The 27,866-nt window shown below is 42.6% G+C and overlaps 1 protein-coding gene across 2 annotated transcripts in view; it reads right to left on the bottom strand.

Moving 5' to 3' along the window:
* Positions 1–27,866, bottom strand: part of LOC147032266 (uncharacterized) — a 243,837-nt gene that overhangs the window by 158,802 nt on the left and 57,169 nt on the right. For both annotated transcript variants that reach the window (XM_085869687.1, XM_085869689.1), the window contains exons 3-5: positions 4,926–5,021; positions 4,518–4,731; positions 4,326–4,392 (exon numbers count right to left, since the gene is read on the bottom strand). The gene's annotated coding sequence lies outside the window, so the exon portion shown is untranslated. The remainder of the gene's footprint in view (positions 1–4,325; positions 4,393–4,517; positions 4,732–4,925; positions 5,022–27,866) is intronic.

Consider the following 27,866-nt stretch of genomic DNA (forward strand, 5'->3'; position numbering starts at 1 on the left):
CTCATATTTCTCCTTTTCAAACTGGAACACACCTGCCGGTGCTGGGCTTCGCCTCCCTTTCTTGTGATCATTTCTTTCATCAAATTGAGGAGTCAATTAGAGATCCTATCAATATTTGAGTTTTATTTTCAGAAATAACTAAATTTATTCATCAATTCAAAAAAAAAAAAGCAGCAGCAGCACTTTATAAACTCCAACCTCATTTTTTTTAATGAATACTTACACTTTAAACCCATAAGGTAATGTATTTATTCCATCACTCATTATATATATTTTATCATCAAATACTGTTAGAGCTTTATTACTCACAGTCTCTGAGAATATTTTGTGTTTATAATTTCTAATAAGATTCATCTCTCGATAAACATCCTTTCTCTTCCATATACATTCAAGGTAATGTCGAAAGTTCATGGTCTCTTTTAAAGCACTCTTCTTCAGACCTTGAAGTTTCTTTTCACATTTGAATCCATTTAACCCTCTCGTTAAGTATTTATAAGCATATGCCTTTGATCTAACACCTACAAATTCACTTCGTATCTTTTCACCTAATTAATCTTCAAATTTACCAATAACCTTTTTATTCTTATTTGAAAACAGCGGGTTATTAGGATCATAATTACATGTATCATAAATATCTTCATCTTCTTTCATATCCTTATAAACATCATCTGTAGTTATCTTGAGTATGAAGCTATCCATACCCATGTATAGCAATGCAATAATCTCACCATATCTTTTCTTTAAATTGTTATAAAAGAAATCATACATTTAATACTTTGAAAGATTTAAAACAGATGTTCCCACATAAATCGGTTTATCCATCTTTATACTCTCTTTATTCAAATGAACAGCACAAAAATTATCTGTAAATATTTATACTCTTTTAAAGTTTGGTTTATATATCAACTTCTCCACCTGCTCCCAAGTTGTAGCAAGTCTTACATTTTGTCTATTCCTTATATTTTCCATTGCTTTACAAAATACAGAATTATTCATCAACTTGTAAAAGTCCTTCTCAAAATCATTATTAGCCTTTGTTCTCATCCTTGGATTATATTCAATATAAATACCAAACCTTTTTAACTTGGAGTGCTGCTTCTATAAATTACTTTAGATTTCTTTGATGTAAAACATACTTCTCTTTATCAAACAATGTTGTTAGTAATTTAGTTGACGGAATATATTTAAACTAATTTGAAGAACTAAAGAAATGTTGCTGATAACCACCAAATAGCTTTTGATTGGGGATATCTTTTTCAGTTCCATAAGGAAGGTCTTTATGTTTGTTATTAAGTTTTCTAGGATAGTTTAAATCGACTTCAAAATAATACCCATAACCCCGTTTATCTAAATATTCTTGACTTGTGGAGATTATATCATCTAAGATAGATTTGTATGCATATTCTTTCACCCATTTAAAATTACCATAGGGTTGAGATTCAGACATTCCCCAGCCATACAAGTTATTAGCATTAAAGTACATTAAGTAAACTAAGATGTGGGTTTATCAGGTGAGAAGTCTGGAAGATATTTATTATTTGCCTTTGCATATCTCTTTGAACTAACTTGTGAAATTCCTTCTCTTTTAGCATTCTCAATCATCAAGAGCATATCTACATCACTTAGAAGATCAAGGGGTTGTTTCATCATTTTTAACATAGTGCACCAGGTTAGTCCAGGAGATCTATAACAATGGACAGGATCAAGTCCAGAGGAATCTTTATTATAACAAACTCCTCTAAATGTCTCGAACACATCAGCAAGTAATAAAACATCAGTTGTTAAATAAAGGTCATGATATTCACCCATATTCTTTGTCTCAAACTCTTTATAAATTGAAGTAAAGTTTAATTATATAAATATGAATAGTATACTAGATCTTGAGCCTCTTGAATTCCCTGATTCTCCAGATGACAAATTTGAGAATTTCCCCGCATGTGATAGAGTGGGATTAAACAGTCTTAAGCCCATAAACAATGTATATTCTGTGATTATCTTCTAATTAATGAAAATATAAAATATAACAGAACAAAACTGTTTCCAAATTACACCAAAAATGAATTACTTTCCAAGATTAATAAGAGAAATGAATGTTAAGTACAAAGGTGATAACACAACTTTTCTTACAAGAGAAGAGACTGAAAAAATGATGGTAATGTTGCATGGATTGATGATGTATATGATTAACGATTGCCATTTTCAGGGAAATATCAACACAAGATATTGTATAAATATAATAATGGATTATCTTGAAATTAAACCTGAACTCAGGATGAAACATAGTTTCTAAAAAAGCCAATAAAAATGCATATAATTTGTTTCTAAATATATAAATGAATGATTTTTATTATCCATTTGGGGAAATAAGAAAAAATTTAACAACAATAAAAATCTTCTAAATTCATGATGTCTTGTAGTTGGTTCAAGCGGATATGGAAAAACCTGCCTGCTTTTGAAGATGCTCCTTACTCCCAACTTTTTAGATTTTGATAATTTAATAATTTTCACGTCAAGTTTTCAACCAGCGTATCATCTGCTCTCACAAGGTTTTAATGCTGGTCTGCAAAAAGAAGACATAATTGGTTTATTTAAACTTCAAAACAAACTAAATGATTATTATAATGAAGATATAATTCAACTATTTTGTGATGCACAGAAATATAAAAAGAAATCAAAACCTATAACTTGTATTCTTTGTGATAATACAGATGATATACCTTCACCACAAGATTTGGAAAAAAAAAATCGTTATCTTTGATGATTGTGTTCATGAGAGAAACGAAACCATTATGGACAGTTATTACACAATAGGGAGGCATTCTTCTTGTAATTGTATTTATCTTAGTCAATCATACTTTCAACTCCCTCGTCACTCAATAAGAAATAATGCTAATACTTTTATTTTATCCAAGTTAAATTCAATAGATAAAAACAATTTATGGAGACACAATTGTTGTATGTTATGTAGTAAAAAAAGAATTTGAGGAGTATATGAAACACACAGCTGGAAAACACACAGCACAGCACAAACGGGATGGAAATTCAAAAATCTGTTCGGTTAGATACAAGATAATATTTTTTACTATCATAATCAATAAACAGTTGCCGAATATGTTATAAAATGTCACTCTAGATAGGTTTTGAAAATGGCGATTTTTATAACTTACATGACCTCGTGACCTTGACCCTGACTTTGAACCCGGACAAAAGTTATATCGTTGTGCAACACTCATCGACCTCTACCCACATACTAAGTTTCATCAAGATCGGAAAGAAAAATTGTTGACGGACGGACGGACGGACATCTGGTCCGGCTTTATTAGGTCATCTCGGTAGAGATGACCTAAAAAGGAATGTACAACGATGATGCCAAAGCAAAAAAAAAGTTTTACTGTGGCAGTTCCTCTTAAAGGTACATTTGGATTTTGTGATTATGATACAGTTCTGCATGAACTTAAAACTAGATTTCAACTACAAAGAAATGATAATGAAAATCGATTGCCTTTTGGTGCTGCTCATGATTTTGGTGATCAGAATAAATTTGTTATTGATGAAATGAGTTGGTGTATGAGCGAATATACTCCTAATCTTAACACAGAAGAGATGTTGAATAGAAGACTTAACTCAAGGAAACCACGAAATGTATCATATCTTAAAAGAAGATGTCAACACATTAAATGAAACCAAACCACTTACCTGTGGAATTTGGGTGTTCTAGAAGGAAAGCCATGATACCTTTGGCTCATTTTTAAGAAACCAGATGGAGATACTGCTACTGATAAGAATATAAGAATAATGCATTGAGTGATAATGCTAAGGTAAAACAACTTCGGGTTTCTCTGGATGGAACATTTTATCCACGAGATAGATTGGAAATTGGTTGGGAAAAAATGATTATGCTGAAGCATACAAGTGTTAGCAAAAGGTGTGTGAAAGCAAAGGTAATAAATAACCCATTTTGGATATGGTAGCATTTTAAAAAATTCATACAATCTATGCGATTGACCTGAGCACTCAAAAGTAAACTATAATGTCTAATAGAATGAATACTTCCCCAAACATTGAAAGAGCAGAGAAGCAAGAAGTTGATGCATATTGTTTGCTTTTGGAAGAAACAGAATTACAGAACGAGAGAGTTTGTTTGAATGAGAGAGTAAGGGGACTTAAATCATCTGAGTGTTTCTTTCCTTTTAAAACACACACACATATTAATATTAGATGACGCCTGTGAATGCCTAAGGACGTGTTGGAGTATGAGGTCTTGGTTTATAAATAAATATATCCAAACTCTCATATCTTAGTCAGAGAACTGAATAATTAATTACCTAGGGTAGCCTGTGATGACTGTTTGGAACAAGAGGCAACATATCTGCACTTTCTTTGTGATTGACACTGTAAAAACAGGAAACACAGGCACTCATTTAACATAATTGTATTTTAATATGTGTACTACCTTTCCAGTAAATCTTCAAAGAACATTGAAATGTAACATCATAGTATTTTATTATGTTTAATACCTTTCAAGAAAATCTTCAAAGGACGTTGAAACATTGAGTAAATTCTGTGATGTCGGAGGTCTCAGAGGCAAGTTATTCATGCATTTTTTTAAGGTAGTTGTGAAATGCCTGACCAATGAACTGGATTTCTGCCAAGACGTCATTCAGAGCTTTCCGTTCCTTGTGAAGATCATTAGCATGCTAATTCATCTCGTCTATGAGTGAGTTTGAAATGCTGTAATAAAAGGGAACATAAATAATAAGTTAAATAATGAATCGTTTCCAATCAAAATGAACACCAATTACTGTATCAGAGTTCCAATAAGGAAGCCAGATTTAACAGTACACACAAACAAACACACACGCGCACGCACGCATGCACGCACGATATAGGCTTGCATTAACAGTTTAATAGTGCATGAAACTTACCAATGTTGTGATGAGTCACATTCTTCCTCAGATTAAAGATGGTTCATCTCTTTTGGGTCAAACATTGGATCATAAAGCAAATTCTTGTTCATTACCCTTGGATCAAGGTGAGAAAAACGAGAAACAGTCAAAAAGAAGAGATTTTCGAATGAGAGAAATGCCTCTTATAAACCATATTTTAGGAAGTCAGTTGGATATTTGCCGAGACTTGCCCCATTGTTATCTTTCCTGTTTTCCAGTTGCACCCAGTACAACTGTCAGAATGTGTTCCACTCCCTTAAAAATTTAATGTGTTTGTGTTTGAGAAAAGGTTCGCGTTTGCAAAATATTTCATAACAGATGAGTGCTGAAAAACAATTTTTATAAAATAGAACATAAATATTTATTGACTCGATACGAGTTTAATATACATGAGAGGTAACAAAATATGCTCAGACAAGAGCATTAAGGGAGGTTTGTCATTTGATCTCTGCTCAACAAAGATACTTAAAGGTCTTATGAAGAGTGTATTAAAGGAGACCATGAACTTTCAATATTACCTTGAATATATATGAAAGAGAAAGGATGTTAATAGAGAGATGAATCATATAAGAAATTATAAACAAAATATTCTCAGAGACTGTTTGTAAAAACGCTCCAACAGCATTTGATGATAAAAGATATATAATGAGTGATGGAATAAATACATTACATAATGGGTTTAAAGTATAAGTATTAATAAAAAAATGGGGTTCGGGTTTTTAACGGGCTGCCGCCGCATGTTTTTTTTCATTGATGAATAAATCAAGTTATTTCTGAAAATAAATACAAATAGTAATATGATCTCTATTTGACTACAGTACTTAATTTGGTGAAAGACATGATCATATGAAAGGGAGGCGAAGCACAGCCCCCGGCACGGGAGTAGTATCAAAAGAGAAAGGGATTACGAAGTAATGTGTTCCAGTTTGAAAAGGAGAAATATTAGGACGTACCGGCTGTTAGGATTAGGGTTAGGGTTAGGGTTAGTAGCCAAGTTTGGTGTGTACAATTAGATTGTAAGTGAGCGAATATTGCGACTTTGAGAAATAGGACACATTACTGCGTCAAACCCTCCCTTTTGATACTACTTATGTACAATCAGAATGGGAGTACATCTTTAAAGTATGTACAATTAGGACGTGAATACGTGTATATAGAATGTACAGTTAGAATGTGAGTATGTGTATGATGTATGCACAATTAGAATTTAAGTTCCCATTGTGTGCTGCCTTTTATCTGCTATCTTTCTTTTGCTTCTTGTTTGTTTCCCCATTATTTTACGTTTTTCCCAGCCCCAAACCATTTGACTTTTAACCACTGACCCTTTCCTCTCCAAAAAAGACAATGACATTCTCACTCCATGTATTCCATGATCCCTGAATATGCTGTGATGCATGCACCTATGACTCATTACCAACCTATATCACCGCTCGCCATAATCCCACCTCCATTATTTGCTCCGATGAAGGATGAATGCTTGAAACACCTTCCGTTTCTGGGTTTGCAGCAACGGCAGGTTCTCTCAGGGGTCTCTGCCGACATTTTCAAAGTTAAGTTTCTGGTCGTTATTTGTCCTGTTTTAACTGTTTATTTTCTCACCTACAAGTTTCTGTGTGTTCCTAGTTCGGTTTTGTTTCAAAAATCGTGCTATTTTGTGAGTTTTCGTCAACCTTGTCTTACCAGGTTCCTTGAGGCCTACCCATCCTTCCCCTCCAGGTGTACGATCGTTTTTATTTATGTTCTTTCCTTATTACCTTCAATTCCTTTTTCCCCACTTTCCCAACACACTCCATTCCTCCCAACTAAACACTTTGTTTCTTGTCATAAAATTAAAACAAAACAAAAACGACCTTTCTCCCTGCATACCCATGAGTCCCGATCCTTCTTCTTATTCTTAATCTTCTTCTTCTTCCTTCTGCTGGCACACCATCTTTCTTCTACTTGAGCTGACCCACTCTCACCATTACCTTCATGATTTCTTCTTGCAATCTTCCATTCCCAATCTCACCTAATCTTCAAAAATGCATTAAAAAATAATAATCTTCCTTGTATCCTTTCTAACGAAACACCTCCTGTAACCACGTCTCTCTCTCTACCCTCTTCCTGATACTTTTCATATATCCATCAGCTTCACTCTGCGTTTACCGTTCCAGATTGACCATACACCTCCACGATTTTACTTCAACCTTCCCTTTTCTGAATGGTTTGCAATCCTTATTTAAAATAAATAAATAAATAAATAAATTCACTTTTGACTATACACCTCCCATAACCACGTGCTTCTCCCATAACCACACGATTTATTTCCACCCTCTGCGTTTATCGATCGAAATTCACCATTCACCTCATGATTTTTTCCTACAACCTTTCCATTACCTAATCTGATGAAAACTCTCTCAAAGAAAAGTAATAATAAGAATAAGAATAATAATAATAATAATAGTAAAAAAAAACGATCTCTTATAATGCTTCATCTGCCTCTTTCACACGTCTGGTTCTCATTACTGTATCAAAATGCATGACTATTTTTCTATTTCAACAGACTGCTCTCAATTCGACTTTTCCTTCCTCCCTTGCCTAAAACATCCAACTGTTACAGCGTTTCTTCTCTCCATTCTCTTAATTCGCCTTCATTGCATCCCTCAAGAAATGTCTTTGATCACATTTCTGACCTGGAACGTAAAGAAAAAAACCCAGTTTGCAATTCTTGTTTGCTTTCCATCAACCATTCATTTTTTCCAACTTCAGTGCCAACTCACCCCTCTCACCTCTCCTTCTCAAAGCAACTATTACACTCTTCTCCCTCCAAGCTTCCCTCTCACCTTTCTCAAAAACTCCCCCCCCACACCTTTCTCCCTCATCTCTCCCCACTCACCCTTCTCCCACCATTCACACCCCTCACTCACCCTTCTCAAAGTTACCACCCCCTCATATCCACAAAGCTGCCTCCTTCCCCTGCCCCCTCACCTCCATCTCATCACTCTACATCCTCAAATCCACAACTGCCTTCTGCCCCCTCTCTTGCCCCACCCCTCTCCCCCAGCACCACAGAGCCTTTTCTCCTCCTCATCCGGCCCGCTCCCTTAACTATTCTGCAATCTCCCACACTCTTTCAACAACTCCCCTGACACCCACTCCTCCCTTGTCCTACCCTCCCCCTCCCATCCCATACCCTACACCCAAAGCGTCCTCCCCTTCCTCTTCATTAACACTGTGGACCTCAAATATCCGGGGCCTTCGCTCAAGCCTTACAGATCTTTCCATACAGGTTGCCACTGACAAACCAGACATAATCTGCCTAACAGAAGCCTTCCTCCCTCAAGATGTCTCTGACTCCCAAGTATCTCTCCCTGGTTACTCCCTCCTCCAGTATGACAGACCTGAGCCTCGTCCTGGTGGTGGAGTGGCTCCCTTCATCAAAGACACTATTCCTCACTCTCCATGCACTGCTCTCACTCCCCCACACCCCTAGGAATACCTCTGGCTACGGCTTCCCCTCCATTCCCACCTCATGTTTATATGTGTTGTGTACTGTCCACCAAACAGTGATGACTCAATTTACACCTCACTATCCAAAAACATGGACCAACTTCTATCTTCTCATCCAAACTCTTCCTCATATGTGGTGACTTAAATTGTCATCATGCCAGTTGGCTAGGTGTGGGTACCTCTCTCACCTGTCATGGCACTTCAGCAAAAGACTTCTGCGACTCATTGGGACTGACTCAATCGGTCAAATTCCCGACCCAGATCTCAACCAATGGTATTGGATCTCTTCTGGATCTGATTTTGACAAATTTCGCTGAAAATTTCTTCTGTTCTTCCTCCGCTCCAATCAGTTCTTCTGACCATGTGCTTATCAAAGTGGACATCTCTCTGGCTGTTATAAGAGAACCACCTCAGCGCCGTCAAGTCTGGTATTTCACTCAAGTCGACAGGCAAGGTCTCCAAGCAGCCATCAAACTTCTCGACTGGTCTCTCGTCATAAATTTCTCCAACATCAACTCATCCTCGGAATTCTTTCAAAGAAACTTGCTCTCCCTCATGCACAGATTTATCCTCTCTCGTCTTCAGTTGTCCTACCCTTCCTCCCGCCCATGGTTCACTGAAGCTTGTGGCGAGGCTGTTGTCCTGAAACAACTTGCCTTTGCCTCATGGAAAGCAAACCCAACTGAGGGTAATCTCAGTTCCTTTCACAAAGCTCGGAACAAGTGTGTATCTACCCTCAGGAGAGCCAGAAAACAACATCTTTCCAAGCATAAGTCTGAACTCTCAAACCTCTCTCCCTCCTCCATATCCTGGTGGCATCTAATCAAATCTGTTCCTGGTGTATGTTTCCCCTCCATCCCCTCCCTTACCTCAAATGGACACAATGCTGATACCACACATGAAAAAGCTAAATGCCTTAACTCAGTGTTTGCATTGAACTCTTGTGTCCAAAACCCATCGCTTTCTGTACCCACCTGACCCAGTCGCACCCAACTGTCCCTGGACTCTGTGGCCTTTTCTCCTGACAAAGTGGAGAGCTTGCTGTCAAACCTCGACTCAGATTCTGCAACCGGTCCAGACAGCATCAGCCCACGTGTCCTAAAAACCTGCTCCTCTGGTCTTGCTCACCCTCTCTCTGTTCTATTCACCCTCTCATTTGTTCAAGGTCATCTGCCATGTACTTGGAAATCAGCAAACATCACTGTCCTGCATAAAAAGGTGCAAAAACAGATCCCTGCAACCACAGACCAATCAGCCTTCTCCCAATCATCAGCAAGGTTATGGAATCAATCATCACTTCAGACATTAAATTTTTCCTCTTCTCCAATGGCTTGACAATCATCAATTTGGTTTCAGATCAGGTCACTCTACCCTGGATATGCTACTTCTGCTCTCTCAACAATGGATGGAGGTCCTCAATGCCGGACATGAAATCAGAGCCATATCCCTAGACATATCGCATGCATTTGATATGGTCTGGCACCCTGCCCTGCTCACCAAACTCTCTTCCGATGGTATCCAAGGCCATCTCCACTCATGGCTCGCAGACTTCCTCTCCTGTCGCAGTCAACGTGTGGCCCTAAATGGAGTTCTTTCATCCCCTCTTCCTGTCCAGGCTGGAGGTCCTAAAGGCAGCGTTCTGGGCTCTGTTCTTTTTCTGGTTTTCCTCAACGATCTCTCCGACTCACTGTAAAATCCTCTTTATCCCTTTGCTGATGACTCCACCCTTTGCCGTTCCATCTGTCATCCCTCAGACCGGCAAGCAGCAGCTTCTTCGCTCTCTGCAGATCTGGATAAAATCACAAACTGGTCCAACACGTGGAACATGTCTCTCAATCCTGTCAAATCTCACACTCTCACCATGTCTCTCCAAAAGGAATGTTTGGAACCCCCCCCCCCATTGCCCCATCTACTTTCTCAACAATCCTTTGGAAGAAGTCCTATCCTTCAAGCTTCTGGGTTTTACTATCTGTCATGATCTTTCCCGGGAAAGCCACATTTCCAACCTGGCCTCCAAAGCCAGTCGCCGACTGGAAATCCCCTGTCGTGCAAGGTCCTTCCTTGACCACCTGAGCTCCTGCGCACATGCAAAACTTTCGTCCGCAGCCTGATAAAGTACTGCTCTCCCCTCTGGGCTTGTGCACCTGCCTCTCACCTTTGTCGGCTTCACGCTGTGGAAACCAAGGCATTTAGGATCATTGGTATCTCCTGCGGTGAGGCCGAGTCTTTGGGCCTCTCACTCTCTTACCAAAGGCAGTTCGGTGGTTGTGCTGTCTTCTACTGTCTCCTCTCCGGTCTCGTCCCCCCTCTCCCCCACTGCCCTGCTCTGTCTGCGATTATATGACATCATAGACATCATAGGTGATGCGGTGTGGCAGCCATGTTGGAAAAAAGGAAAAACTTTGGACCTCTGGCTCCAAAACCGCACTAAGGAAAAAATTGAAACTTGGCACATGGCAAGTACTCCAAATTGGGAATGTCTGATTTTTGTATGATGTCATAGGTGCCTTTATTATGATGTCATAATTGCACACATATTATGCTGCATCTAATCATTATGAAAATTTTTGAGGGTCATCTTCAGACAAATTGGTCAAAAGAAAAAAAATTGATGACATGTATATATTTGTTTGTTTTTTTAAACATTCAAAAATCTTCTTCTTTGAAACAGCTGAACAGATCATGGAGAAACTTCACAGCTATGACTGCCTATCCATGAGGAACACAATGTTCCCACCTATGACATCATATATCACATGGTTTGGCAGCCATATCGGATTTACCCTAAAACCCTTAAAAGATATTCTTCTCCAAAATGGCTTGCTAGATCATGGAGAAACTTCACACACATGTTCCCCAAGCCTTGGGGATACCAGATTATTCATGAATAATTGATAGATGAAATGATCTGGCAGCCATATTGGCTTGAACGAAAATCTTTTAAAAATATTTGCCTTGATCCGCTTCATCGATCGTAGCGATAGAGAATATATGTTTTAAATTTCAACCTGATCGTATGCATGGTCTGGCGGCGTGAACTTTATTTTATTTTTGATCTGGGTTCTTTTTTATTTTGGGGTTTTTTTAAAAATAAGACTCACTCGGTTGTGCATAATTGGGTTTGAGGGTAGAGGAGTAGCAGCTGAAATGCGAATCCTATCCAGGTTCCTCCTAATGACTTCATCTTTGCTTTTTGCTTTTTTGGGTGTACTGTACCTACAGTATTTGCAGTACCGTATCAACAGTATTTGGTCTTCCATTTGATTAGAATTGAATTTATTTTAATCCCATTCTAAATTCAATTGAATAATAATGAATCATGGGTCAGGGGTCAGGGGTCAGGGTCAGGTGTCCAATGAATTAAATTGAATCATAGGTCAGGGTCAGGTGTCCGATAAAAGCAGGGTTGCATCAAAGCGGGACGTCTTGGTACCCGTTCATCTCTGCCAGCAGTTATAAAGTGGCAGTTCCAGTTATGTCTATTATTAATTATGCAACACACCAGCCCACAAACACTACACAAAACCACACAAACACTATACAAAAGAAGTCCTGGCAAGGCTCTGAAATCTCTGATTGCTCTTTTTCTTGTTATTTTTGTATTATTAATCAACCTAAAAATTCACCTCAATCCTTTTCCTTCTATTGCACGAAACTGTTTAAAAGGACATTGTACTTCCTGTCCATTTATAGCAAAGCAAGTTCGAAACATACCATTTACTTTGCCACTTTTGTGCTACTGGTTGGTGCTGGCTCTGAACACTTGCTTGCACCAAGTTCAACAGAGCCTGAATGGAGATTGGGTGTATTCTTGTTGAAGTTATATCCTTCAACCTGTGCTTTATTGTGGAGATTGGAGTGGAGGGCATTCTGAAAAATCAAAGGTCATCGAAGATCAAGATGACAGAGGGTATATGAATTGACAGTAAGACAGTGGTGGAACTCTTTGACACAAATAAGCAAGGGTATGAATGAACCGGAAAAGAGAAGAAAGAAGAGTGAAGAAAACACTGCAAAGTGCATGTTGAAGTTTTCAATTAATATCTTTTTTACATATTATTACATGACCGAACGTTGCTGAGGATATTTAATTATTGGGGGAGTCTTTAAGCTTTGAATTGAACTATCTCAATAAAAGGAAACAATACCCCGTGACAAAACATTGAATATGTATATATGTGTATGTATATGTATATATATATATGTATATATATATATATATATATATATATATATATATATATATATATATATATATATATATATATATATATATATATATCAAGTTGCCTGGACAGGGTGGGTTAAACAAAACAAGGCAGTAGCTGCAGAAGGTTGTACAAAGATAACAAGTGAGCTTCACACAAGTTAGAGCAGGATAAAAAGTTCAGGAATAATTAAGAGAAAAGGGACAAATTTAAGGTAATAAGAAGGCAGAAGAGCAGAAATATTGAATACAGATAAGTGACATACACTAAAGAATTTGTGGTTGATCAGTTGCTAATTCGATAGTTTATCAAATTCTTTCCATCATATTGTAGAGCTGCTAATACTGATGCCAGCTCAGGCCTACATTTCATTCTAGTGGTATAAGGGAGCACATGCCAGATACAGATGCCTCCAAAAGGTTCTCAGGAATTTGGAAGCTGCCGTCATTAGCATTCAGATGTAATCGCCTCTTCCACATTCCTCGAAGGCTGACAGCGAGTCAGGCCTCTGGCCTGAAAGGTGGCACGTGACTTGCATTTCAGGTAAAAAGAGACAGCCTTTCACAGTGTTCTTTGATGCCTCTGGTGCTCCCACCTCCAATCTGCTCCCCTCTTCTCACCCCTTTCTTTCTGTTGGTTGGTTACTTCTATTTACTTGCTCAACTGTCTTTTTTTGCGATATCCTTATACATTCATATTGCACCTCTTATTTTTTGGCTCTTTAAGTAGCTATAGCAATATCTTGCCGACAGAAAGAAATGGGGACAAGAAGGGTGGGATAATTTGAAGGAGGGAAGATCTCTTTCTATCGAGTGCAGCCTGTGACTGCTGGTTGCATCATTGGTTGGGACGCAGCTATGCCGCTGATGCAGTGTCCCCCTTACCAGTGCACTGGTATTCATTTTGCCGACCTCGGAAGGATGTCAGGCTGAGTCAACCTCCTGGTGTATTTTAATTCAGCGGCCAACGGGGCTTGAACTCAGGACCCTAGGATCCCAAGCCACCACCCTAACCACTAAGCCAACACCAGGCTAGGAGGAAGGATAAGAGGTGTCAAAGACAGAGACATCCTTTTTTGCTCTGACAAAGGGCTTATGCTCAAAATGTCAGCCACACTTCACTTCCCACAGCTATTAACACACTTATATTTGCTTTCAGTTGATAAATCAATTGTTTAGCAATATCCTAGCCTGCCCTTTCAATAACAGTGAAGCAATACCACCCTGTTTGCTACCTGCAACATTTTCTACCTCATTAACCCAACCTGACTTTCTTACTGGCAGGTTAATGTAGGTTTCTTTTTACTTGTTGTTATTCTTCTTCTTATCATTCCTCTTCTTCTTCTTCTTCTTCGTCTTTCTCTCTCTCTCTCTCTCTCTCTCTCTCTCTCTCTCTCTCTCTCTCTCTCTCTCTCTCTCTCTCTCTCTCTCTCTCTCTCTCTCTCTCTCTCTCTCTCTCTCTCTCTCTCTCTCTCTCTCTCTCTCTCTCTCTCTCTCTCCTCACTTATCTTCCTGTTCATTCATTCTGTTGCTCATTGTGTCCAAGTGTAATTCCATTATCCCTCTGTCGCCTAACTCTTCTCGGAGCTTCAATGTTTTGCAGACAAAAAAAGATGACTGTGCAAGACAAAATTAAGGTAGAATGTTTTTGTATAAATAGTCGAGGCTCATGTAAACCTGGCGTAGTGGCGTGCACCTGTAATCCGGCTACTCGGAGGCTTGGGTTGGAGGATCGCTTGAGGACAGGCGCTCTGTGCTGGGCCATGCTATGAGAGGGTGTAGGGCAGCCCAGAATCATGGCGAAACCCAATCCTTATCCCTGTGTTGTAAGAGGTGACCAGGGTTGCGTCAGGAAGGGCATCCGGTGTAAAACCCTATGCCAAATCAATATGCGGATCATAACGGATGATCAGCTGTGGCGACCCCTAACGGGAGCAGCCGAAAGACGAAGAACAACAGTCGAGGCTCATGTAAGAGTTATAATTCGTACACTGAATGGATCAGGCCAAGGCAGGACAAAAGGAACAGTTGGAAGAGGGGGGGGAAATACCAACAGCGGATTGAAGGCCAAGATAGAGGCAGACTTGGACAACCAATGAGTATGGGGAGGGATGAGGGGCAGGAGAGGATGCTTATGGTGGACAAGATGGGTACAGAAGGAAACTCTAAGGAGGGAAACTGGAAATTTGGAAGGAGGAGGGATTGGTGTGTGGGATTAACGAGGATAGAAAAGATCATGGTTTTGGATTGGGGATGATCTGAGATTGTCGTCAACAGTTGTCTTGAAGACCTGGAAGGAATAATGAGATTGAAGAGAATGTGAAAGGTGGTTCCACAGGTGGGAAAAAAAGTGGAACAAATGAGTGGAGGTGAGCAGAGATCCTGGATTTCAGAAGTTTAACCAGAAGGGGGTTGATGGTGGACTGTGTGTGCCCTTCAGAAACCTGGGAGGGACAATTCACAAAATGGGCAGAGGGTGCAAGACCAGAAAGGAGGTGGAAGAAGACAGAGAGACCACCGACCTGTCTGCAGTGTCAAAGTGATAGACCCATCGACTCACTTCATCACGGGAGATTCCAATAATCTTAAAGGCCTTGCTTTCCATGGCGTAAAGCTGAGTAAGGTGTGAGGCAGAGGAGCCAGCCCAGAGGGGAGAACAGGACTCCATCAAGCTGCAGATGAAGGCATTTTAGGTGTATAGTGAGATGTATCAGTAGTTTATGATAATGCATGCATACATGGGTGCCCCGGGGCATAGTTAAGCAGAGTGAAGGACCGGCCCATGTTCCGATGCTGTGCTGTGTTGTGCCCGTGTCCGAAGTAAACCTGTTGTTCCCACTTCAGAGCCTTCGTCCCTGTCCATTGAGTACATTACAGTGGTGACGAGGATGTCTTCGTGCATCGGCATATTGCAAGAATATGCAGTGGGGGGTGATTGGCAAGACTATACTGATCGTCTGAAGTAGTACTTCGTGGAAAACAAAATGGACACTGATGAGGATGCTAAAAGGCAGCGAGCTGTTTTACTGACCGTATGTGGCGCTCTGACGTACAGCCTCATCAAAGGTCTTCTTGCCCCAGCCAAACCTTCTGACAAGTCATATGAAGAGCTCGTCAATCTCCTGAAAAGACATTATCACCCTGAACCGGGTAAGATCGTCTCGAGGTATAAATTTTTTACCCACCATCGTCAAGATGGTCAGTCAGCATCCGAGTTTGTGTCTGATTTACGCCAACTCGCCGAACATTGTGAGTTTACAGATAAACTCGAAGAGATGTTGCGTGATTTCTCTATATTAAGCATCAATGACGACTCAATTCTGCAGAAACTCCTGACTGAATTTGATCCCAAATTTGCTAAAGTCATGGAAATAGCCACCGCGTGTATGTATGCAAACTGCCAAGAGCCTGCTTGTGATTTCTAAAAAGTCAAAAGTTATCCAGCAGGACCCATCAGTTAAAACAGGTAACCTTTCGCTACGACAAGCAAAAGTGTTGTAGCAAGCCACCATACCAAATTCACCTCCACCTCCTGACATTTCTGAATCTATCCGAAAGGTTGGGGTAACTTGTTGGCATTGTGGTGGTAATCATCAAGCTTTCCAATGTCGGTACAGGAATTATACCTGTGACAACAGTGGTAAGCGGGGACACTTGAAGTGTCGTTCTCGATTCAAGTCAAAAAACTTGTCTCCTGCATATCACACTGGGGTGAACGCTGATGCAGTGGACGCTAAGTCACAGAGCACAGCCTGCAGCCGAGAGCCAAGTGAGGAACTTTATGAGGTTTTTCTCTGTTGGAACAAAGAGCTCCAATGCTCCAATTATAGTTGATGCAACAATCGATAAGATCCTGCAGAATATGGAAGTTGATACCAGCACTTCCAGATCAATTATGAGCGAGAGCAAGTTCACCTCCATCTACCCTCCGAGAAAGGCTCCTGCACTCTGGCCTGTATCTACTGACTTGAGAACATACACCAAGTAGGTGGTTCTTGTAGTTGGCTCAGCTAACATAACTGTAGGATATGGAAACATTGCTTATGTCTTACCACTACTCATAGTGCGTGGAGAGGAACCAACCCTCTTAGGCCGAGATTGGTTACGAATAATCAGAATTAATTGGAGTGATGTAAACAGAGTGTCCAACTCTGGTGCTGGATACGATACCATGCTCAACAAGTACCCTGACCTGTTCAGTGATGGTGTTGGCACCTTAACAGGGCCCAAAGTGAGGATTCGTGTTTCTGCAGATGCTCAGCCATTGTTCCACAAGGCTATACCTGTGCCCTACATGATGCGATCAATGATCGAATGTGAGCTTGACCGCGACAGAGTGAGGGCATCATCTCACCGGTCGAGTACTCTGACTGGGCAGCACCTATTGTTCCAATACTCAAAACAGATAGAACAGTGCCCAACTGTGGGGACTAAAAAACAACGACCATCTGCTATTCAAAGCTGGATAGCTACCCTTCGCCCAAAGCAGAGGATCTGTTCACCACTCTCATGGGTGGCCAGACATTCACTCAGCTTGAATTGAGCAATGCTAAGGCTCAAATGGAACTGGATGAGGATTCCAAGCCCTAGACATGCATCAACACTCATTGAGGACTCTATATGTACAACAGATGCCCATTTGGCCTACGCTCTGCTGCACCAATTTTCCAACGCAAGATGGAGACATTATTGCAAACTGTACCGAAGATAGTCGTATTCCAGGACGACATACTAGTATTCCGCCTAAACACCCTGGGAAAATTATCAGTGAACTCCACAATGCTAATCCAGGCATAGTCACCATGAAGGCAATTGCCCAAGCCCATGTTTGGTGGCCTGGTTTGGACAGTGACATTGAATCCAGTACATGCCATTGCTACACTTGTCAAGCCCATGCCAAGACACCGCCACAGTCTCCATTGGTCATGTGGTCGTGGCCATCAAAACCATGGTCCAAACTGGTCCATTTCAAGGGAAGCTTTTCCTTATCATGGTTAATGCCCACTCCAAATGGATTGAAGCTCTCATGGTGCCATCCTCATCATCAGCTGTAACAATCGAAGCACTACGTATCATGTTCGCGCAACATGGTATTTCAAACTCCACGATATAAGATAATGGATCGTCATTTACGAGTTCAGAGTTTCAGAACCTTTGTAAAATGAATGGCATTAAGCACTACACATCTGCTCCCTACAAACCTGCCAGTAATGGCCAAGCTGAACGTGCTTTTCAGATCATCAAGAATGGTCTAAGCCGCGTCAAGGAAGGCTCCATTCAATCTCGTCTAGCTTGTGTGTTGCTCAACTACCGCACCAGACCACATCAAACCACCAGTCGCTCATCTGCCAACCTTCTGATGGGTCGTGAATTAACAACACGGTTATCATTAGTGCAACCGGATGTAACGGTCGAGGTCGAGAATAACAAGTATCGACAGAAATGTAATCACGACCAAACGTCTGTGCACCACAACTTCCAGATCAATGATCCTGCACACGTGTTGAACTCCGGATGTGGAACCAAGTGGTTATCTGGCATCATTATTGATAACATTGGTGAAATGATGTTTCTTGTGAAGTTGTGTGATGGTCGATGCGTGCGTATACATGTTGACCAACTCAGGTTACGCCACAGGGAGCCAAACATTGAACTGGCTCACAAAAGTGCCTTTGTCACCCACTCCTGTATGAACACCACCTGCGTTTGAACCTGAGATGTTTCCTCCTGAAAGCTTTTCACCCATCAATGTACCTGAACTCCTTCCCGACCCTGTACCCCTTATTGAGAAGCACACAGCAGTTGTAGGCAAGGACAGCCCATCACTAGCCCCGAGAAGATCAGCTCATGCCTGTAACCCTCCTGAGCATCTTGATTTGTAAAAAAAAAAAAAAAAAAAAAAAGGGGGGGGGAGATGACATGTATCAGTTGTTTATGATAATACATGCATACATGGGTGCACCATGGCGTGGTTAACAGTGTGAAGGACCCGCCCATGTTCCGATGCTGTGCTGTGCTGTGCTGTGTTGTGCCCATGTTCCGATGCTGTGCTGTGCTGTGTTTTGCCCATGTCCGAATTAAACCTGTTGCTCCCACTTCAGAGCTTTCGCCCCTGTCTATTGAGTACATTACAGATAGAAGTTCAGGTGTGCCAAGGAAGGAATTTGTACGACGGAGGATGCCCAGTCGGCAGCTCCCTTTGGAAAACAACTTTGAAATGTGGTTTACCCAAGAAAGATCATGGCTGATAATGAGACCCAGGAGATTGAATGACTGAACTTCTTCAAGAGGATTGTTAAGAAAGTAGACGGAGGGGAGGTTGGGGTATGCCATGTGGGCCTTTTGGAGAGAGTGAGAGTATGAGATTTGTCAGGATTGAAAGAGATATTCCAAGTGTTTTACCATATAGTGATTTTGTAAAGTCTGAAGAGTGGGAAGAGGCTGCAGCATGCCTGTCTAAAGGATGAGGGTGAAATCATCAGCAAATAGAGAAAGAGGATTTTTCAGAGAGATCATTGATAAGATCAGGAATAGGACTGAGCAGAGAACATTGCCTTGGGGCACTCCAGCCTTGACAGGGAGAGGAAATGAAAGGATTCTGTTGGGTGGCACATGCTGGCTACAAGGGTAGGGGAAGTCAGTGACCCATGTGTGGAGTTGCACTTGGATGCCATAGGTAGAGAGTTTGGAGAGTAATGCAAGATGCCAGACTATCAAAAGCATAAGATATGGCCCTGAGAGATGGCCCTGATCTCGTGTCTGATATTGAGGGCCTCCATCCATTGTTGGGTGAGTCGAATCAACATGTCCAAGGTAGAATATCTTGGTCTTAAACCGACTTGGTGATGTGAGATGAGGCTGTTGGAGAAAAGAAAGGATTTCATATCAACTGCGATTATGGATTCCATGACCTTGCTGATGATTGGAAATAAGCCGATAGATCTGTAGTTGACGGGATCAGTTTTTGCTCCTTTTTATGTAATGCAGTGATGTTGGTGGATTTCCAAGCAGATGGAAGATGACCGAGCACAAATAACAGGGTGAAAAGAGCAGCAGAACAGGACTTTAGGACATGTGAGCTGATGCTGTCCAATCCAGTTGCAGAGACAGAGTCGAGGTTTGAAAGATCCTTCACCACCTTCTCAGGTGCAAAGGACACGGAGTTCAGGAGCAGCAGGATGGGTCACGAGAGTGAGGGATTGGGGGTCACAACATTTGTAAGCAAACACAGAATTGAGGGATTCAGCCTTCTCATGAGCAGAATCAGCTGTGATGCCATTTGAAGAGAGGGAAGGGATGGAAGAGAAGCATACAGCAGAGACAGACTTCATAATGTACCACCAGGTTTTAAAGGAGGGAGACAAGTTTGAAAGTTAATTCTTGAGGTTGGACAAATAATGTTTTCTGGCTCTCGTGAGAGTACTCGCAATTGTTGTGGAGATTTTAGAGTGCACTGAGATTTCCCCAGGTCCCAATGGGTCTGCAACTGTGAACCAGAATAGCACCAAGTCCCTTGACTTTGCAAGAAGTCATTTACTTATGTTGGCTGGTTCATGGTTTCAGCGCCCACAGGCTCATTGCTCGACTTAGTATTCCAATGCTGGCGGTGTGGCAAAGCAGATTGACCATGTGCTCATTGTTGGTCACTGGAGGATGATCCAGAAATGCAGGGTCTACCGGAATGTTCAGTTCCACAATACTGACCACAACCTTGTTGTAGCAACTCTGAAGTTGCAGCTTAAATCCAGGAGAATGGTACCATCCAAGTCAAGGCTGGATGTTGGCAAGCTCAAGGATGAGAGAGTAGCTGAGGAGTTTGCAAACAGGCTGAGTGGAGAGTTGGGAGGTCTGGGTGCTTTGGGGGATCCTGAAGAGTTGTGGAGTGCCTTCAAGACCACCATCCTTGATGTTGCCAGTAGATGTGTTGGAACTCACAGTCAGGCGAAGAATAATTTTATCTCTCAATGGACACTGGATATGATTGACCAGAGGTACAGAGCCAGGCTGAATGGCAGAGCTGAGCTGTTCAGTGAGCTGAAGCATAAACCTGAATGTGCACTAAGGGTGGATAAGAAGGCCAATGTGCGAATAATCTGTGAAGGAGTGTAGCATCACCAGTGGTCAAGTGATTCTCATCCTGCTTACAGGGGAATTCACACATTGCATTCCTCCAAGCCCATCCCTGCAGTTAGAGCAGAGTATGGTAGGCTCTTGACAAAGGAGTCCGAAGTGAAGGCCCACAGGGCCGGGTAATTTGAGCGGCTGATCCAGGCTGAACCACCAGCTGTCAAGATGGATGTCAGAGGTGTTACAATCACTATTGCTGACCCTCCAATCAATTGTGGTCAACTTTCATTTGTGGAAGCACAGGCTGTGGTGAACAGGTTGAAATGAGGTAAAGATCCTGCGATCTATGTCATCCACAGATGAACTTCTTGATTATGGATTCCATGACCTGGATTATCAAGGCTGAACTTCTCAAGGCTGGTGGAAATGCTGCACTCATGTCATTGCATCCAGTTCTATGCTCTGCCTGGAACACAGGCATCATCCCAACTGACTGGAAGAGGGGCCTTGTTGTCCCTCTCTGGAAAGGGAAGGTTGTTCGCCAAGACTGCAAGAACTACCTTGGGGTGACGCTGCTCTCAGTGCCGGGCAAGGTCTTTGCACGGATAATTATTGATAGGGTTCGTCACCATCTGCTTGGGCACTAGCGTCCAGAGCATTCAAGCTTGACACCAAAGAGGTCAACGATTAACTGTATCCTTGCTCTTCGGATCCTCACTGAACGCAGACGAGAGATTCGGCATGGGCTGCTTGCAGCCGATGTTGATATCTGTAAAGTGTTTGATTCAGTGAACCAGGATGCCCTCTGGAGGTATTCGTTTGGTGATCGTGGGGTGCCACCAAAACTGATCAATCTGATGTCTGAACTCTACTCTGGTACTGAGAGTGCTGTGAAGTGTGGTGGTACCATCTCTGACTTATTTGCAGTTGTTACTGGAGTTCATCAGGGGTGTGTGCTGGACCCCACACTTTTCAGCCCTTGTATGGACTGGATTCTGGGGAGGATGTCAGAGAGATCAAGCTGCGGTGCATCGTTTGGGAATGTCAAAATCTCCGACCATGATTGCGCCGATGATCTTTGTGGAGACTCTAGGTATCCTTTGGGGGGGGGGGGCTCGAGGTGCTGAATGAGGAGTCAGAGCTGCTGGGATTATGGGTTTCCTGGGTCAAAACTAAGATCCAGGCTTTCAATGACATATTGGATGCTGCTATCCTGTCTGTACTTGTTTTGGCGAGGATGTTGAGGCCACAGAGAGATTCACTTACCTTGAGAGTGAGATTCATGTCTCTGCTGGCTGTGAGCCAGAGGTCAATAAACATCTGGGTTGGGCCTGGGGAGTCATGGATTCACTGGATCATGAGGTGTGGCACTGCTGGTTCCTGTGCAGGAGGACAAAGGTCCATGTCTGCAGGTCCTTGGTGCTTCCAGTCTTGCTCTATGGATGTGAGACTTGGACTCTGACCAGGGATCTGAGATGGAAACTTAATGCCTTTGGTACCAGGTCTGTTCAGAGAATCATTGGCTATTGCTGGTTGGACTTTGTGTCCAACGAGCGGTTGCTGAGAAAGACTCAAATGAGATTTGTTACCTGCATAGACCATGAGCGTTAGCTGCGGCTGTATGGACACGTGGCTCGTTTTCCTGACGCTGATCCTGCTCACCAGGTTCTTTCAGTGAGGGAGCCTCGTGAGTGGAGGAGGCCAATGGGCTGACCACGTGCCTCATGGTTGCAGCAGATTGATCAGCATCGCAAGGAGATGGGGATGGGCCAGACATCTGCCTGGGGGATGGCTAGACAGAGGCCCCTGGAATGCCGGTGGAAAGTGGACACAGTGACGTGCTGCTCTGTCGCATGCTTCCATACCTGACCTGACCTGACTGAGATTTCCATCAGTAGGATTCGCCTTTCAGGAAGAGAATGCAAGGTGTTTTGTTTCAGAGCAACTCCCTCACCACAGGATTCAGTGTACTATGGTAGAATAATTGAAGACGATAAAGATGAGAGGGGTATGACAATTGAAGACGTGATGGGATGAATCTATGCATAAAAGATAACAGGATTCTGGGGAAGAAATCCCAGGCTGTGTTAACATCAGGGCGCAGTAGATATGAGCGACCAGCTATGAAGTAAGATGGCTGCTTGCGGTCATTGCCAATATTTCAGAGTGAACTGCCAGATTCACTGGTGTTAAGACAGCTCTCTGAAAATAGATTTGAAATATACACTTATTGATGATAAGGTCTCTTTGCATACACCATTTCATACAGTATATTTACCCCATGCATGCAAAGCTAAAACTTGGGTTAAGCAATTTGTTCATGTCCATCCATCCGTCCATCTGTCTACAAATGTTAATTTATGATTGAGGAACGACTTGTTTAAGTTGAATTTTTTTTTATTTTTAATTTTGTATACATTGTCGAGGTTCGTACGAGAGCTAACACACAACGCACAACAAGGGGGGCAGGAGACAAGAGGGGTGGAAGAGGGAAGGGCAAAACAGTGGAGAACAGAGACATTAGGAGATCTGTGGAATGGAGAGGCATGGGGTGGGGAACACGGGGTATACAAGATTTACATTACAGGGACTCTCAGGAAAGAAAGCAGGGAATTTGAAGGTGGGTTTGGGGTGGATTCATGGGGGTAGAAAAGATCGTGGTTTTGAATGGGGGAAGATAAGAGGTGGTGGTAAATGGCTGTTTTGAATGCCGGGAGGGAAGAATGGGATTGAAGAGAGTGAGGGAGTTCATTCCAATGGCGGGAAAAAAAGAGGAATTAAAGAGTGAAGGTGAGCAGTGATTCGGGATTTTGGTACTTTTACCAGAAGGGGATTGCTGGCAGACCTTGAGCACCCTGCGGAAATATCGGGGGGACACATCGCAGACAGAGCAGGGAGGGGGGGCAAGACCGGAGAGGAGACGGTAGAAGACAGAAAGACCACCGACCTGCCTGTGGTGAGAGAGTGAGAGGCCCAAAGACTCAGCTCACTGCGGGAAATACCGATGATCCTGAATGCCTTGGTTTCCTCAGCGTGAAGCTGAGAAAGGTGACAGGCAGGAGCACCAGAGCCCAGAGGGGAGAGCAATACTCCATCAGGCTGCAGAAAAAAGCTTTGTACGTGGTCAAGAGCTCAGGTGGGTCGAGGAAGGACTTTGCACGATGGAGCATTCCCATTTGGAGGCTAGGTTGGAAATGTGACTTTCCCAGGAAAGATGATGGCAGTTAGTGAGACCCAGAAGCTTGAATGAAAGGACTTCTTCCAGTGGATTGTTGAGAAAGTAAATGTGGGGGGTTTTATAAAAGGTCCTTTCGGAGAGACGTCGTGAGAGTGTGAGATTTGTCAGGATTGAAAGACATGCTTCACGTGTTGGACCAGTTTGTGATATTACTCAGATCTGCAGAGAGCGAAGAAGCTGCTGCTTGCCCGACTGAGGGATGACAGATGGAACGGCAAAGGGTGGAGTCATCAGCAAAGAGATAAAGAGGATTTTCCAGAGAGTCAGAGAGATCATTGATGAAAACCAGAAAAAGAACAGGGCCCAGAACGCTGCCTTGAGTAACTCCAGCCTGGATAGGAAGGGGAGATGAAAGAACTCCATTTAGGGCCACACGCTGGCTGCAACAGGAGAGGAAGTCTGCGAGCCATGAGTGGAGATGGCCTTGGATACCATAGGAAGAGAGTTTGGTGAGCAGGGCAGTGTGCCAATCCTTGTCAAAAGCACGTGATATGGCTCAGGATATGGCTCTGATTTCATGTCTGGCAGTGAGTACCTCCATCTATTGTTGGGAGAGCAGAAGCAGCATATCCAGGGTAGAGTGACCTGGTCTGAAACTAAATTGATGATCGGAAATCAAGCCATTGGAGAAGAGGAATAATTAACACCAATCAGAACATGAATCAGAAAACAAACATGCCGTTTAACAGTACTTTGTCTGAATTTGTGAAGTATGTGCAGAGAGGAATGAGATAATATTTTTACTCTGTCTGCCTGCCTGGCAGTCATGCAAAATTAAAAATCATTCCAAATAGGAAACATTGTTTTTAAGAACGTCATAAAGGACACATACAGCAGACCGGAATAACAAATGTAACATGTTACATCGGGTGGTGTAATAGACGCTGCAGAAAATAGAGGTAAATTCCGGAATTTATTTATACGATTTTTAAAATCGATATTTTATTTCGTGTATTATGAGGGGGGTTAATCCTAGTTTCTCCTCGGAAGAGCCAAACCTGGGGCCACCACTCACAATTAACTTTGTGGTCCAGTGGGTTTCTTTACAACCACGAATGCCAATCAGTTAATCACGAGTTCCAGTGTCCACCATCTAATTTGCTATTTAACTAGAGGTCATGTGGCTTCCTGAATGGGGGACGTGCCCTCGGCGATGCACCAATCTTATCTTGATTAGATCTTAAGTAGGGCGGCTGAGCGTTTACCGCTGGTGCATGCCGACTAGGACAGGTTAATTAGTTTGGGAATTACCTCCAGTCTATCTAGGTTCGGACAATGCTGGATCAATGGAAGGAAAGGACAAACACGGACAGGTTGAAACTTCAACAAGGAATTTATTAATGAGAAAAAATAAATAAACTGAAGAACTTTTTCTTTCTTTGTGGTGAAAATAAATGAATTCAAATCGATCAAAATAGTCTCAAACAAAAATAATTGAACAGGCATTGTTAGAAAAAAAAAACAAAGAGCAGATGCTTATCACTATGCCTTACTTAACGATTAAACAAGAGAGAGGGGTACCCAGCAGATCATTTATGGGGGAAAGAAATCCAGTCTCGGCTTACCAAGGCAGAAGTCGTGCATCCAATAAAATGTCCCAAAATGTGTGAGCATGCCTTGGTACACTGCCAGCACTCTGCCTCGCCATGCACCCACCTCAAGCAGGCTCGAACACCAGTCAATGTCACGTCATCATCCCCAGGAACCAGGGATGCCAAGAATCAGGTACGAGCAGAACCAGCAGGAATGGTCCAACCGTTACCTACTGCCAGGAGCAACAACTCACCAACTGTCACCAACTCACCAACTATCACCAACTGTCAAAATTGTTACCAACTGACAGGAAAGCGGTCCTCCCATCCTTTTTATAGGCGACCAGTGTGGGCGGAGGCTCAAGCAGACTTCAGCCAAATCCACCTTACCTATTGGCACAACGCTGCACGTGACCAACTGTCAATCTTGCAATCATCCTTCCTCGTTTAACTCGACACGAACAAGAGCCAGCCAGCATCCATAAAGCTGCCAAACGAGGCGTCAAATGTCGATGGAAAAAGGTGGATGTCAACGTCGGTGGAAGAGAGGTGGGTGTCGAACGTCAATGAAAGATAGGTGGGTGATGTAAATGATCCAAAGCCATATTTGACCATCAGAATAACTGTTCAGGAAAAGCCTGCAGTGTGCTTAAATCAAATGTCCTGTAAGTCCAAAGTGTAAATAAATCGTCCACCTTCAAACGAATGTGTCCCGATGGAAAGGGGGTAGAACGAGCCTCCATTTGACTAACGGCTATCTCTTGCGTGCATGAACGTGTCGTAAAGAGGAAATGGCCTTCCCATAAGAAAGGCAATCTGTTCTATACCCTTCTCCAACGCATCAAAGTGTCAGAATTCCACCAGACAAGAGGATGGGTCTATCCTGGACATATATTTATGGAAATAACTGTCTGAGGACTGAATGTTGTATGCATTAGTCGGATCGGATTCTGAAATCCATAACAATATACTTGAACACTGGAGAACACAAATCACCTTTTTTGTACTTCCATGAACCTTCAGTTTTGCATTACTTAGACATGTTGAATGAGGTGGTGCATAAGTGTTGTATATAACTAAGACTGCTTCAATAGCGCTAAACTTTCGGAAAAATTTTTTTAACAATCTTTTGAAACACTATTTTATTAAAATTGAAGTATATACATAAACACTGCATGGATAAACGCAGGAGGTACTCCCTGTCAGGTCAGGTTAGATCTGTGACCTGCTACAGGTACCATGTAAACCTGTACTAATCTGTTCCATGGTTGGGTTGTCGGCGACTAAACCGTCTACCCTACCAGGTTTTCTGGCGAGGAGGGTGTTTGGATATGGACACCCAGCAGGATTAAAAACCAAACCTGTCAAAGGGCGGAGGAGCTCCTTGTGAGCCAACGGCCATCCATATCTAGTGCCCAACTGTGTCTGTGGACATCCTCCTGCAGTTGGGTTACTTCTTATTAGGAGGTTGGTGGCAGGATTTGCACTCCGGCCACCGTAAAACCCTTCATTCCGCAAAACACAAAAACGCAAAAAAAATCTGAAAACCCACTCCGTGGGAGTACCTCCTGTGCAGCTTCCCTTCGCAGGGCAGCTCACCGGATGATGGGATTGGGGCAAAGCCTTCGGGACCCCCAATCTTTGATGATAGGAGGGAAACCAAGGGGTCACATCCCTGGGTCAGATTGCGGGAGAGTGTGCCGGAGTGGTGCTGAGGTGTCGTCCACCAGACGGCGGTCTCCTTGGGTTAGCCTGAGGCGGTCCCTTCAGGTGGGTGCCTGGAATGTCCTATCCCTAAGAGAGGATGATCACCTGTCTGTTATCATCTGAGCTCAAGCGTTTGGACATCGGGATTGCAGCTCTCTCTGAGGTTTGGAGACCGGATTGCGGCGAAATAATGGTGGGTGGTTACACCTACTATTGGTCTGGTCACTCTGATGGTTACCATACCCAAGGAGTTGCTGTAGCTGTGTCCAATAAGCTGACCCCAATGATAATTGAGGTAACACCGGTCAACGAGTGTATTATGAGATTAAGGATTCGTCACTCCTTAGGTGTCATTTCCCTGGTCTCTGTTTATGCTCCGACTGAGGCGAGTGATCTCACCGTGAAGGATGCATTCTACGCCACGCTCGAGTCTGTGGTTGATCAGTGCCCCAGACGAGATACACTTCTCGTCTTGGGGGATTTCAATGCATCGACTGGAACTGATAGGGATGGTTATGAGGTGTGTGTTGGTCCCCATGGCTCTGGAACTATGAACCAGAATAGCACTAAGTTCCTTGACTTTGCAAGAAGTCATGGACTTAGGGTGGCTGGTTCATGGTTTCAGCGCCCACAAGCTCATCGCTGGACTTGGTATTCCAATGCTGGCGGTGTGGCAAAGG

The sequence above is a fragment of the Eptatretus burgeri genome, chromosome 2 (assembly GCF_056783735.1).
Source record: "Eptatretus burgeri isolate ZD-2024b chromosome 2, Ebu_testis_v1, whole genome shotgun sequence".
NCBI lineage: Eukaryota > Metazoa > Chordata > Myxini > Myxiniformes > Myxinidae > Eptatretus > Eptatretus burgeri.